We start from the raw sequence: 13,464 nt of genomic DNA, 5'->3' as shown, positions 1-13,464 counted from the left end.
ATTACGAGCTACTGAAAAAATTTTATGGTAAATCTTTTTTTAAAAAATTATTTGCATCTTTTTCAGTAATTTACAGTTTTTTTGATATTGTTGATCATTTTTCAGGTTTTTCTAGCCTCAAGAGCCAAGGAACCTCCTATAGGGTTTCATAATATATTATTGCATAGGTTTTAGATGTACTGGATTATTTTTCAAAATTTTAATATGACGAAGTTAAGCAACTTTTCACAAAATGTTTGCAATTTTTTTCAAGTTTTTTTGAATATTTTTGATTCATAATTTCTTCTGGCACCAGGGGCCCAGGAACGTCCTGTGAGATTAGATAATTAGCTGCTGCATAATTTCTACTTAATGAAATGGTTATCAATGTTGTAATGAGTCGCGTTTTTGCATTTTTTGATAAACTTTGAATTGTTAAATATTTTCAAAAAAATTATGTTTCAAGTTTATTAAAATTTTTGAGCCAGTGCACTTATTGCAGGCTTAAAGTAGGAAAACTGAATAGTCTCTTGAGACAATGAAATTCTCTTGAATAGTCTCCTGAGACAAAATCTCTTGTTCTGGGGATATATCACAAACTTTATCAAGATTTTGTTAAAATTAGCAATTGTTTTTACAATTTGTTAATACATTTTATCCTTTTCTGAATTTGACGATCATAACTGGCCAACGAAATTTTTGAAGTCTTGCAGATGGGATACATGAGAGAACTCCAAAGACCAAAAGATTTTGCAGTTTTTTCACTGCGAAATGTGGAAACCTTTCTTTTGATTTTCGCACTTTCAGTTTTTCCTATAAGATTTAAATACTAACAAGGCTAGAAAGCCAGAAGTTGCAGAGTCAACTCTTATCATGGAAAATGTTTTTAGTTCACTCTTTCTGTCGGTTGGGATTTTTTCCTTCTTTTTCTCGTTTACGTTTTAACTCTCGCACACACTATATATGTCTATCTTTTCTGAACTCCCTTGTTGATGCCACACTTCAGCCGCTGTTAAGTGGCGTGATATCAACTATTACTCTTTCCTCACGCGCCTTCAATTAGGCTAACGCTAGCCTCAATAAACCATGGCTGACTTTTGATGAAGCAAACCGCTCGCCGGCTGTTTGAGAGCAATTCGCCCGACGTTAGTCGGTTATGCTTCCGTTTTTTCTTCTCTTCTTTCAATCCCAAGGGTGATTATTGGAATCAATGGCGTCTGCTGTTCAGGAATCGGCCGGGTACGTTTCTTTTATTTAGTCGAAAAACATTCTTTAATTTGTGTAAAAAACTTGTCTTTTAATGTTTTGTTTTGTCTGACGCTCTTTCTTTCTACATTTAATCACAAAGCAATTATAAAAAGTAAATTTTTCTGAATGAATTTTCAATTTTCCCTCTTACTAACAGATTTTGTGCATGCGGAGATTTTAAAAGTTCTAATTTTATTTTTCCTAATTAATTGCTCTCAAACGAAGTTTGCAGCAATTATGTTAGTCCTGTTGGTCTTTTTTCAATGCGTTTTTTCGCTTGAGCGATTTTTCGTCTGACGCTTTTGACATTAGTCCTTAAAAACGGGATAAATAAGTAGCGCCCAGTGGGAATTAAGTGTTTTTTTAAAACTTTTTTCTTTTTTTAATTTTTGGAGCCCTAGGTGTCAAGGAACCTCCTCAATATTTGATAATATGTTACTGTATAATTTCTAGTGGTAATGCAATGGTTTTCAACATTTTAACGAGTTTTAGCTTTTTTTTGACAACTCCAGCATTTTTTTCGATATTTATTGTCGTACGTTTTTCTAGGGCCAAGCGCAAAAAATCATTTGTGGGGTTTTGATGAAAAGTTACTGAAAAATTTTTGTCAGCCATGGAATAGTTTTAATCTTGTTAATCTCGCAAATTTTAGCACTTTCGATAAAACTTGCATTTTTGTCATTTTTTTTCTGTAGCGTAAGTAGCCAAAGAACCTCCTCCAAAGCTTTATAATAGGTTACTTTTCTATTTAGATTCTAGATGTAATGGAATGTTCTTCAAGATATTAACATCAGGATTTTCTGCTTTTTTGCAAAACTTGCAATTCTCTTCAATTTTTTGTCATTTTTATATGTTAGGTTTTTTCAGCGTCAAGGGTCGGAAAGTCTCTTTGAAGGGCTGATTACGAGCTACTGAAAAACTTTTATGGTAAATCTTTTTTAAAAAAAATTATTTGCATCCATTTCAGTAATTTGCAGTTTTTTGATATTGTTGATCATTTTTCAGGTTTTTCTAGCCTCAAGAGCCAAGAAACCTCCTATAGGGTTTCATAATAAATTGTTGCATAGTTTTTAGATGTACTGGAATATTTTGCAGAATTTTAATATGACGAATTTAAGCATTTTTTCCAAAAAAACAATTGCAATTTTTTCAAGGTTTTTTTCTTCTGGTACCAGGGGCCCATGAACCTCCTGCGAGGTTTGGTAATCAGCTATTGCAGAGTTTCTATTCAGTAGAATGGTTATCAATATTTTAATGAGTCGAATTTTTGCATTAATTGATAAATTTGAATTTCTACAAATTTTCAAAAAATTAATACGTTCCAAGTTTAATGACATTTAAGTAACAGTGCAACAATTTAAGGCATGAATTAGGCATACTGAATAGCCTCTTGAGACAATAAAATGATTCTGAAGATATAATTATCAAAGAAGTTTAGCAAGATTTTTTTTTAAAATTTGCAATTGTTTTTAAAAATTAAGAATACTTTTTATCCTTTTCTGATTTTAACAATCATTACTGGCCAACGAAATTTTTTAAGTCCTGGTAGTAGGTGGGTTTTACATGAGAGAACTCCAAAGACCAAATGATTTTGTAATTTTAACTGCGGAATATGGAAACGTTTTTGAATTTTGCACTTTCATTTTTTTCTAGACGATTTAATTATTAACAAGGCTAGAAAATTAGAAGTTGCAGAGTCAAATGTTATCATGGAAAATATTTCTAGCTCACTTTTTCTGTCAGTTGGGCTTTCTTTTTTCTCATTTATGTTTTGTCTCTCGCACACACTATCTATGTCTATCTTTTCTTAATTCTTTTGATGCAGCACTTCAGCTGCTGTAAAATGGCGTGATGTCATCACCTATTACCCTTTTCTCATGCCCCTTCAATTAGGCTAAAGGTAGCCTCACTTAACCATGGCTGACTTTTGACAAAGCCAACCGCTCACCGGTCGTTTGAGAGCAATTTGCCCGACGCTAGTCTGCTATGCTTTCTCTTTTTCTATTATTTCAATCCCAAGCGTGATTATGGGAATCAATGGCGTCTGCTTTCCGGGAATCAGCCGGGTAAATTTCTTTTATTTAGTCAAAAAAAACATTCTCTAAATTGTGTCAAAAACTTGTCTTTTAATGTTTTGTTTTATCTGACGCTCTATCGTTCCACATTTGTTCACATAGCAATTATAAAAAGTAAAATTTTCTGAATGAATTTTTCCTCTCACTAACGGAGGTTTTGTATTTTCACTAACGGAGGTACGTCTTTTTTCACTCTGTCCAGTTACACTTTTTCGATAGTTTGTGTGATTATAGTTTGGTCTCAGGTATGTTATCTCACTCAGAAAAACTTTTGCACTTTAAAACTTAAGTTAAGTTTGAATTAATTTAAGGTCAAAGGAACTCTTATGTCTAATAAAGGTAGTTAATGAAAAGGCTTCTTTGAAATGAATTTTAACAGGATGTATTCGCTTATCGCTAGTATTTTGGACATAGCGTTCCAAGAGGAGTCGATATTTTTTTCAACTTCTGTATCTGTTTCTATCCCTATTATAAGGCACACAAGTATATTTGTTTCGCAGCTTTTTCGACAATCTGCGAGCAATGTTCTGAATAATTTTTATCCTCGCTGTTTCTTGACTTTTCAATTGCCCTTTACGTTCGCTACTGTATGAGTTTTGCACGAATTAAAGCACACGCATTCATCAGTTTTGTAAACGTTGCTATGTCCAAGGAAGGTTCGTCAACATTCTTTTTTTGACAAGGCAACAACTCTGTTTTAAATTTTTGGGCCCGAATAAAATTAACTTCCTTCAACTGAATATACTGAATTTATCCTCAAGCGAAGTGATTTTAACGCCACTGAAAGTGCCTTTTTTTCAATTATTTTTACAATCCAGCTTTTGAAATAAGATTTGTTAGAGTGTGTGGAAACTAGTTTCACTAAGCAAATTTTGTTGAAACTAGCTTTAAAATTGGATATACGTGCAACGGTATTCCACGATGCGTGTTTTCGGGGCTATTGTACAAGCTATTAATAATACTTAGTAACTAATTTCCACACCATTATTCACTAGTCTCCACGCGAAACACTAATATATTCTCAATTAGACTAAAATGAAAGGAAGCCTAATTGATGATTAATTGCAGAAATGAATCTCTCAATACTATTTGTGGATTAAGCAGACAATTAGCAGTTTTAAAATTACCTATAGCCCTGTTCACAAGAACAATGATGTCTTTGAAGTTGATCACAATTAATTACTAATAAAACTCGATCAATGAAAAACTAAGCTACATGCATGCTAAATATTTATTTTAGCTTCATCCGTGAGTATTAGTTGCAAAACGTGAGCCTCTTATAAGATATTGGTAACTTATTCCACATTTTGTGTAACTCTATTCCATCGTGAAAAATGGCTGCGATAAATTGTAAATGATGGCGAATTATTGCCACTCTTTTCTACGATACCCGAACTATATTGAGTTTTTTTCGGACATTGGTTACGTCATGATGTTTTATGAGGGATCTCGCTACAATTTTTTGGTGTTTTTCTAGTTGAGAGGTTTCTGATACTGACTTTCCATTGCTCTTCTTGTATTAAGGTTAAAATTAAGACCCATACTTATAGCAGTTCTCTGGGTCATAACTGCCCAGGATGAGGTGCGCTACCCAAGCCAGCTCTGATCAAACCATCCAGAAGAACATCGCTTCTTATCAGTCGGTTTAGACTTTATTTTTGCGCTGGGGTGTCAGATTGACTTGAGTCCCATGCTGGGGGCGTCAAACTGACTCGAGTCGCGCACTGCGGGTGCCAAACTGATTTGAGTTGTTCACGGGGATGCAAGACCGACTTGAGTCGCGCACGGGGGTGTCAGACCCACGTCGGTCGCGCACTGCGTGTACCCGGACCAACTCTTTTAACAGTTGAAGTAGTAGTAATCGTAGGTCTAATGTATAAATTTCAGAAAAACAGACGTCATTATATGTATGTTTTTTTGGTTCTTCAGTGAAAAAAATGTTTATTCCAAACAATAAAAAAGCTTTCATCTTGACAGCAGTTACTAAAACCGGGTCTTTAGCATGATCTTTTTGAGGTTCAAGTAAAATTGGAAAGTGCTCCCCAAAAAGATTTCTGATAGGGTTTAACTATCTCCTCTTTTTTCGGGGGAGTAGCCGTTTTTTCGGTTTGATCTCTTGGTTCTGAGCGGACTTTGCAGACTCTGGAAAAGTTTCTGATCAGACTGCACAGACGCTGGAAAGAGCTCTGTTTAGACTATCCAGACTATACCACACAACTATGCAGACCCTAGACCACGCTATGCCCAGACCGTACAGACTCTGGATAGGGTTCTGACCAGACTGTCCATACCGTAGATAGTGCTGCGAGATTCAGTGGAGGGGTCGCGGTTGACCTCCCGTGCGCAACCAAAGTTGATCTGATCAGGGCTGGCTAGGGTCGCGCGCCTCATCCTGGGTGAGGACTTGACATGCTGTTTAATCAAATATTGATAGAAACTAATGCAGGATGTGAGCTTCCGATAGCTAACTGGCTTTGATGTGTGCTGGCAAAACAATTCAAACCATGACGTGTTAATTAAAGCAAATGTTTAAGGAATGAGAATGGCGAATAGCACTCTTAGTAGCACGGGGTTGGCTTAATTTTAAGCAGCATCTTGCAAGTTGTGATTTTGACGATGAGTGTTTCTTTGAGTTGCGATTGCTCACATGATGAGAACAAGAATTATGCCCACAATGACAGCCACGCAGATAAAGCCAAGCACCGCAAGGAAGCAGTCCATGTATCTGGAAAAATTTGATAAATGTTATATTCGGGAATCAGATTTTGCTCGCTCGGCAATTATTTAATAGCGATTGTAATCTGGGATAGACATACTTTTAAAATCCAATTGGTTTATATTTCCACGAATCCGGGAAAAATATAGACGAATTTTGATTCAATAACGTTACGAGTTCTGAACCAAAACAACCCATGCCTGAAATATTATCATAGCCAGCATTATGTGACCAAAGTCCATTTTCTCGATTTAATTTTTGGGTTTGTTACTATTTTCCAATGTTTCAGTATACACACTTCTTGCTCGTCACACTTGACCGCGCCGTCTCTGTTGCCCTCAGTTAGAAACTGCGATAATTAACATCCTGTCATTTAGACCGAAATGAACGAAAATCTATTTGTGGATTAAGAAGACAATTAATTAGCAGTATTGGAACTAACCCATATCCATGCTCACAAGAAAAATTAAGTCTCTGCGGATTGCGTCTCAAGTACTAATTATATTAAAAATAAAGTTTTAGGCTAACTCAATGCTCAAAATCGTGGATTTGGGTTATGATCATCCGTGAAAAAAGTGACGGAAATAATGCTTTTCCGTTACTTATGTCCAACTATTTCCACGTAATCGGCAATGAGTTTATCGACTGAGGACCAAACCTATCAGACATTTGTTCAAATTGGTTCGTGCATTCAAATCCAATTATGATGAAATTTCCGTAGTTAATTTTTTTGGGTGTTTTTTGCTCGCTGGTGAAAAGATGCTCGTGTTGGACTGGCCTATTTTCTCTCGTGATCAGAGTTAAGGTTCACTCAACCCGATTTAATAAGTCTGCCTAACCCTATTCGTTTCATTAAATTATTGAATTTAATGATGAAAAAAGGATCCAATTTTTGCAATAAGCTTTCAATTGGATGCAAAACTTTTAAGATTGTATAAAAATTGTGCAATTTGAGGGTAAAAATTTGAACGCCAAGTAAATGTAATGTTAGAAAATAAATTGGAAATTTTGTGCTGCGCGAAAGAAGCTACAATAGCGTTTGCGTTTTGTAGAATTCTTGCTAATTAGACCATTTCTAGATATACTGAAATTAAACTTGTGACAATAGATTTGTTTTGACTAGTGTGGACCTATAAGATTGTTTCAGTAAACTTTGGTTCAGACACCCAATTTCTGCGAGGAAAGGCTGCGGCTACTTGAATCTATAGTCTGAAATGGTCTAATTGTAGTTCATTTTATCTGGCGAATCATCTGGAGTGATTACAACAAAGTGACGGAAACAATGTCATAATTGAAATTTGAAGTTACATCAAAGTCGGTTGTAGCCAAATAATGTTTTTTGATAAAAAAAACTAAGCAAAAACTTGCATGTCTGTTACAAAGTAGATCCTTATTAGTGCGTTTGTTCTTCCGCCTATCTGGTTGTTAAACTGAATACAATGTTTCGGTATATGTGGCTTTGAAAAACAGTTTGCTGTTTCATCATGCAAACGTGCCATTGCCTCGAAAATTCTTGTTAGAATAATCCACGAACGTTGACTTTTTCAGCAATTTTACAGAACTTAAGTTATGGCAAGAAAAAGTGGTTTACATGGAATAAAGTACATAATGAAAAGTTTTCATTTATTTTCAAACCAAAAACAAAACAGTAATGTTGATTTTGAAATGAAAACAAACAAATATGTGGGCAGCTGGGTATTTCCAAATTAATTCAAAAAAACTTTATTGCAATGTTTTTTAAACTGTTTTTGGCGCCAAAATTTGCTTCGACAAAAAAATAATTTTTCTTGCTGCGCTTGTTGCTCTTACATGAAACCTACAGTGTGTTTATTAACATTTGGACATTTTGAATTCAAAGGCACCGTTCCGTTCCGTTCATTACGAAAATGAAAAATTCTAAAACAAAAATGTAGAAGAAAATTGTCGCATTGCGTTTTCTCTTGTATGAGCGTCCGCCGAACAGAACAAAAATTATCTTTAAAATCCAACCGCTAACGATGTCGAACTGCACAGCCTTCGGAAATAATATCAATTCAGTTATGAAATTTAAAGTTGAACAGTCATGAAGTAAGTGAAGTTGTAGAAATATGATGTAAATTTTGTCAAGAAGATTTTGATCAAAATTCGCTGACCTTGTTCTTTAAGAATCTGTAAAAAAAAATTAACGTCACTGTTTTCTGGTCTCAAAATCATAGTTTAATATGCTTAATATTAATATGCTTACATGAAACCTACAGTGTGTTTATTAACATTTGCACATTTTGATTTCAAAGGCACCGTTACATTCATTAGAAAAATGAAAATTTCTAAAAACAAAAATGTAGACGAAACTTGTCGCATTAGGTTTTCTCTTGTGTGAGCTTCCACCAAATAGAACAAAAGGTATCTTTAAAATGTAACCGTTAGTGGTGTTGGGCTGCACAGCCTTCGGAAAATAATATCATTTCAGTTATGAAATTTATAGTTGAACTGTCTTAAAATAAGTGAAATTTTAGAAATTTGATGTAAATTTTGTTGAGGAATTTTTGATCAAAATTCGCTGACCTTGCTCTTTAAGAATCTAAAAAAAAAATTAACGTCACTGTTTTTTGGTCTCAAAATCATACTTTAATACGCTTAATTTTTTCTCTCGAGCACACGCACGTTTTTATTACTAATATTAAGTAAAAACTTCGATCAAACAGAATTGGATTGCATGCTTCATGAATGAGTCAAATGAACAACATCCATCTTGTTGACTAGTAATAAACATCGAATCCATTGATTTGAACGCTTTTTTGCAATTCGACTAAAAGTCTCCTAATTGCAGATAAAAAATCTCTACATTTACAACTAATTTAGAATTTTGTCAAATAGGTAGAACTACTCATTTGTAATTCAAAAAATCAACTGATGCCAGTAGTTAGCTTTAAGTGCTTGTACTAAATAAGCTTCTACAGAGTTCTAATAATTTGTGTTGTATTTGAGTGGAGACGTTTTTAAAGAACGTTTATAATCTTTGTTTCAGAAAATTTTGTTTCAGACACTGGAATTCTGCAAGGAAAATCTGCCGCTACTTGAAACTATAGTCTGAAATGGTCCAAGTGTAGTTCACTTTGTCTGGCAAATCATCTGGAGTGATTACAACAAAAAAAATGGAAACAGTGTCAAAATTGAATTTTGAAATTACATCAAAGTCGGTTATAGCCAAATAATGTTTATTGATAAACAATTAAGCAAAAATTTGAATGTCTGTTGCTAAGTAGATCCTTAGTAGTGCTTTTGCCCTTCCTCGTGTCTGGTTGTTAAACTGAATACAAGATTTCAGTACATTTGGCTTTGCAAAACTGTTTGTTTTTTCATCATACAAACGTGCCATTGCCTCGAAAATTTTTGTTAGTATAATCCAAGAACGTTAACTTTTTAAGCAATTTTAAAGAACTTGAGTTTTGGCAAGCAAAAGTGGCTAAGATGGAAAAACACTGCACAACAAAATGTTTTCAATTATTGTGGAACCAAAAACAAAATAGTAACTTTGTTTTGAAATGAAAACAAACAAATATGTGAGCAGCTGTGTATTTCCAAATTAGTTCAAAAAAACTTCTTTGCAATGTTTTTAAACTGTTTTTGGCGCCAAAATAAGATTCGACATAAAATTGATTTTTTGCAACGCATGTCTTTCACATGAAACCTACAGTGTGTTTATTAACATTTGCACATTTTGATTTCAAAGGCAGCGTTACATTCATTAGAAAAATGAAAATTTCTAAAAACAAAAATGTAGACGAAATTTGTCGCATTATTTTTTCTCGTGTATGAGCTTCCGCCGAATAGAACAAAAAGTATCTTTAAAGTCTAACCGTTTACGGTGTTGAGGTGCACAGCTTTCGGAAAATAATATCATTTCAGTTATAAAATTTATAGTTGAACTGTCATAAAATATGTGAAATTTTATAAATTTGATGTAAATTTTGTTGAGGAAGTTTTGATCAAAATTCGCTGACCTTGTTCTTTAAGAATCTGTAAAAAAAATTAACGTCACTGTTTTTTGGTCTCAAAATCATACTTTAATACGCTTAATTTTTTTTCTCGAGCACACGCACGTTTTTATTACTAATATTAAATAAAAACTTCGATCAAACAGAATTGGAATGCATGCTTCATGAATGAGTCAAATGAACAACATTTTGTTGACTGGTAATAAACATCGAATCCGTTTTTTGAACGCTTTTTTGCAATTCGACTAAAAATCTGCTATTGCAGATAAGAAAATTATCTCTACATTTACAACCATTTTAGAATTTTGTCAAATAGGTAGAGCTACTCATTTTTAATTCAAAAAGCTCCTGATGCCAGTAGTTAGCTTTACGTGCTTGTACTAAGTCAGCTTCTAAACAGTTCTAATAATTTGTGTTGTATTTGAGTGGAGACGTTTTAAAGAAGGTTTATAATCTTTGTTTCAGAAAATTTTGGTTCAGACACTGGAATTCTGCAAGGAAAATCTGCCGCTACTTGAAACTATAGTCTGAAATGGTCCAAGTGTTGTTCACGTTGTCTGGCAAATCATCTGGAGTGATTACAACAAGAAAAAATGGAAACAGTGACAAAATTGAAACTTGAAATTACATCAAAGTCGGTTGTAGCCAAATAATGTTTATTGATAAACAACAAAGCAAAAATTTGAATGTCTGTTGCTAAGTAGATCCTTAGTAGTGCTTTTGCTCTTCCGCGTTTCTGGTTGTTAAACTGAATACAAGATTTCAGTATATTTGGCTTTGGAAAAATGTTTCTTGTTTCATCATAAAACGTGCCATTGCCTCGAAAAATTTTGTTAGCATAATCCAAGAACGTTAACTTTTTAAGCAATTTTAAAGAACTTGAGTTTTGGCAAGGAAAAGTGGCTAAGATGGAAAAACACTGCACAATAAAAAAATTTCAATTATTTTCGAACCAAAAACAAAATAGTAACTTTGATTTTGAAATGAAAACAAACAAATGTGAGCAGCAGGGTATTTCCAAATCAGTTCAAAAAAACTTCATTGCAATGTTTTTAAACTGTTTTTGGCGCCAAAAAAAGATTCGACATAAAATTGATTTTTTGCAGCGCTTGTTGCCTTCACATGAAACTTAGAGTGTGCTCATTAACATTTGCACATTTTGATTTCAAAGGCACCGTTACATTAATTAGAAAAATGAAAACTTCTGAAATCAAGAATGTAGACGAAATTTGTCGCATTAGGTTTTCTCTTGTATGAGCTTCCGCCGAATAGAACAAAAAGTATCTTTTAAATCTAACCGTTTACGTTGTTGAGCTGCACAGCCTTCGGAAAATAATATCTTTTCAGTTATAAAATTTATAGTTGAACTGTCATAAAATATGTGAAATTTTATAAATTTGATGTAAATTTTGTTGAGGAAGTTTTGATCAAAATTCGCTGACCTTGTTCTTTAAGAATCTATAAAAAAATTAACGTCACTGTTTTTTGGTCTCAAAATCATACTTTAATACGCTTAATTTTTTTTCTCTCGAGCACACGCACGTTTTTATTACTAAAATTAAATAAAAACTTCGATCAAACAGAATTGGAATGCATGCTTCATGAATGAGTCAAATGAACAACATTTTGTTGACTAGTAATAAACATCGAATCCGTTACTTTGAACGCTTTTTTGCAATTCGACTAAAATTCTGCTATTGCAGATAAAAAAATTATCTCTACATTTACAACCATTTTAGAATTTTGTCAAATAGGTAGAGCTACTCATTTTTAATTCAAAAAGCTCCTGATGCCAGTAGTTAGCTTTACGTGCTTGTACTAAATCAGCTTCTAAAGAGTTCTAATAATTTGTGTTGTATTTGAGTGGAGACGCCTTTAAAGAACGTTTATAATCTTTGTTTCAGAAAATTTTGGTTCAGACACTGGAATTCTGCAAGGAAAATCTGCCGCTACTTGAAACTATAGTCTGAAATGGTCCAAGTGTTGTTCACGTCGTCTGGCAAATCATATGAAGTGATTACAACAAGAAAAAAATGGAAACAGTGTCAAAATTGAAACTTGAAATTACATCAAAGTCGGTTGTAGCCAAATAATGTTTATTGATAAACAACTAAGCAAAAATTTGAATGTCTGTTGCTAAGTAGATCCTTAGTAGTGCTTTCGCTCTTCCGCGTTTCTGGTTGTTAAACTGAATACAAGATTTCAGTATATTTGGCTTTGGAAAAATGTTTTTTGTTTCATCATAAAACGTGCCATTGCCTCGAAAAATTTTGTTAGTATAATCCAAGAACGTTAACTTTTTAAGCAATTTTAGTTTTGGACTTGAGTTTTTGCAAGGCAAAGTGGCTAAGATGGAAAAACACTATACAATAAAAAGTTTTCAATTATTTTTGAACCTTTGAACCAAAAACAAAATAGTAACTTTGATTTTGAAATGAAAACAAACAAATATGTGAGCAGCTGGGTATTTCCAAATCAGTTAAAAAAAACTTCATTGCAATGTTTTTAAACTGTTTTTTGGCGCCAAAATAAGATTCGACATAAAAATCACTTTTTGCAGCGCTTGTTGTTTTCACATGAAACCTAACGTGTGTTTATTAACATTTGCACATTTTCATTTCAAAGGCACCGTTACATTCATTAGAAAAATGAAAATTTCTAAAAACAAAAATGTAGACGAAATTTGTCGCATTGGGTTTTCTCTTGTATGAGCTTCCGCCGAATAGACCAAAAAGTATCTTTAAAATCTAACCGTTTAAGGTGTTGAGCTGCACAGCCTTCGGAAAATAATATCATTTCAGTTATAAAATTTATAGTTGAACTGTCATAAAATGAATGAAATTTTAGAACTTTGAATTGAAGTTTTGATCAAATTCGCTGACCTTGTTCTTTAAGAATCTGTGGAAATTTTAGTGTCACTGTTTTTTGGTCTGAAGATCATAGTTTAATACACTTGAATTTTTTTCAATCGAGCACATGCACGTTTTTTTCACTAATATTAAAAAAAACTTCGAAAAAACAATTGGATTGCATGCGTCATGATTGAGTTAAAGGAACGACATATTTGTGACTACTAGAAAACATCGAATTCATTACTTTGAACGCTTTTTTACAATTCGACTTGTCAAATAGGTAGAACTAGTCATTTTTAATTCAAAAAAGCAACTGATGCCAGTAGTTAGCTACACGTGCTTTTACTAAACAGCTTCTACAAAGTTCATATAATTTATGTTTTTATAAAGATGTTTTTAAAGAACAGACATTTTTAAAGAACTCTTCAGACATTTTAGAACTTTGGGATGGAAGGAAAGTGAATGTGCGATCTATGACTGCTGCTCTTAGTGTTATCCCAAACTAGCAAGAAGATTAATCACCGCTAAGGAAAGATTTGTCCTGGTGTTCCGAAAAAATAAATGACAGCTTTCTAAAAATGCATTTGTTTGTGTTTTTGATGCATCTTGTGCGTAAT

This window comes from Convolutriloba macropyga, chromosome 1 (assembly GCF_964194025.1).
Source record: "Convolutriloba macropyga chromosome 1, txConMacr16.3, whole genome shotgun sequence".
Classification (NCBI taxonomy): domain Eukaryota; kingdom Metazoa; phylum Xenacoelomorpha; order Acoela; family Convolutidae; genus Convolutriloba; species Convolutriloba macropyga.
The sequence above is the reverse complement of the archived record's forward strand: the minus strand, read 5'-3'. Positions refer to the sequence as shown.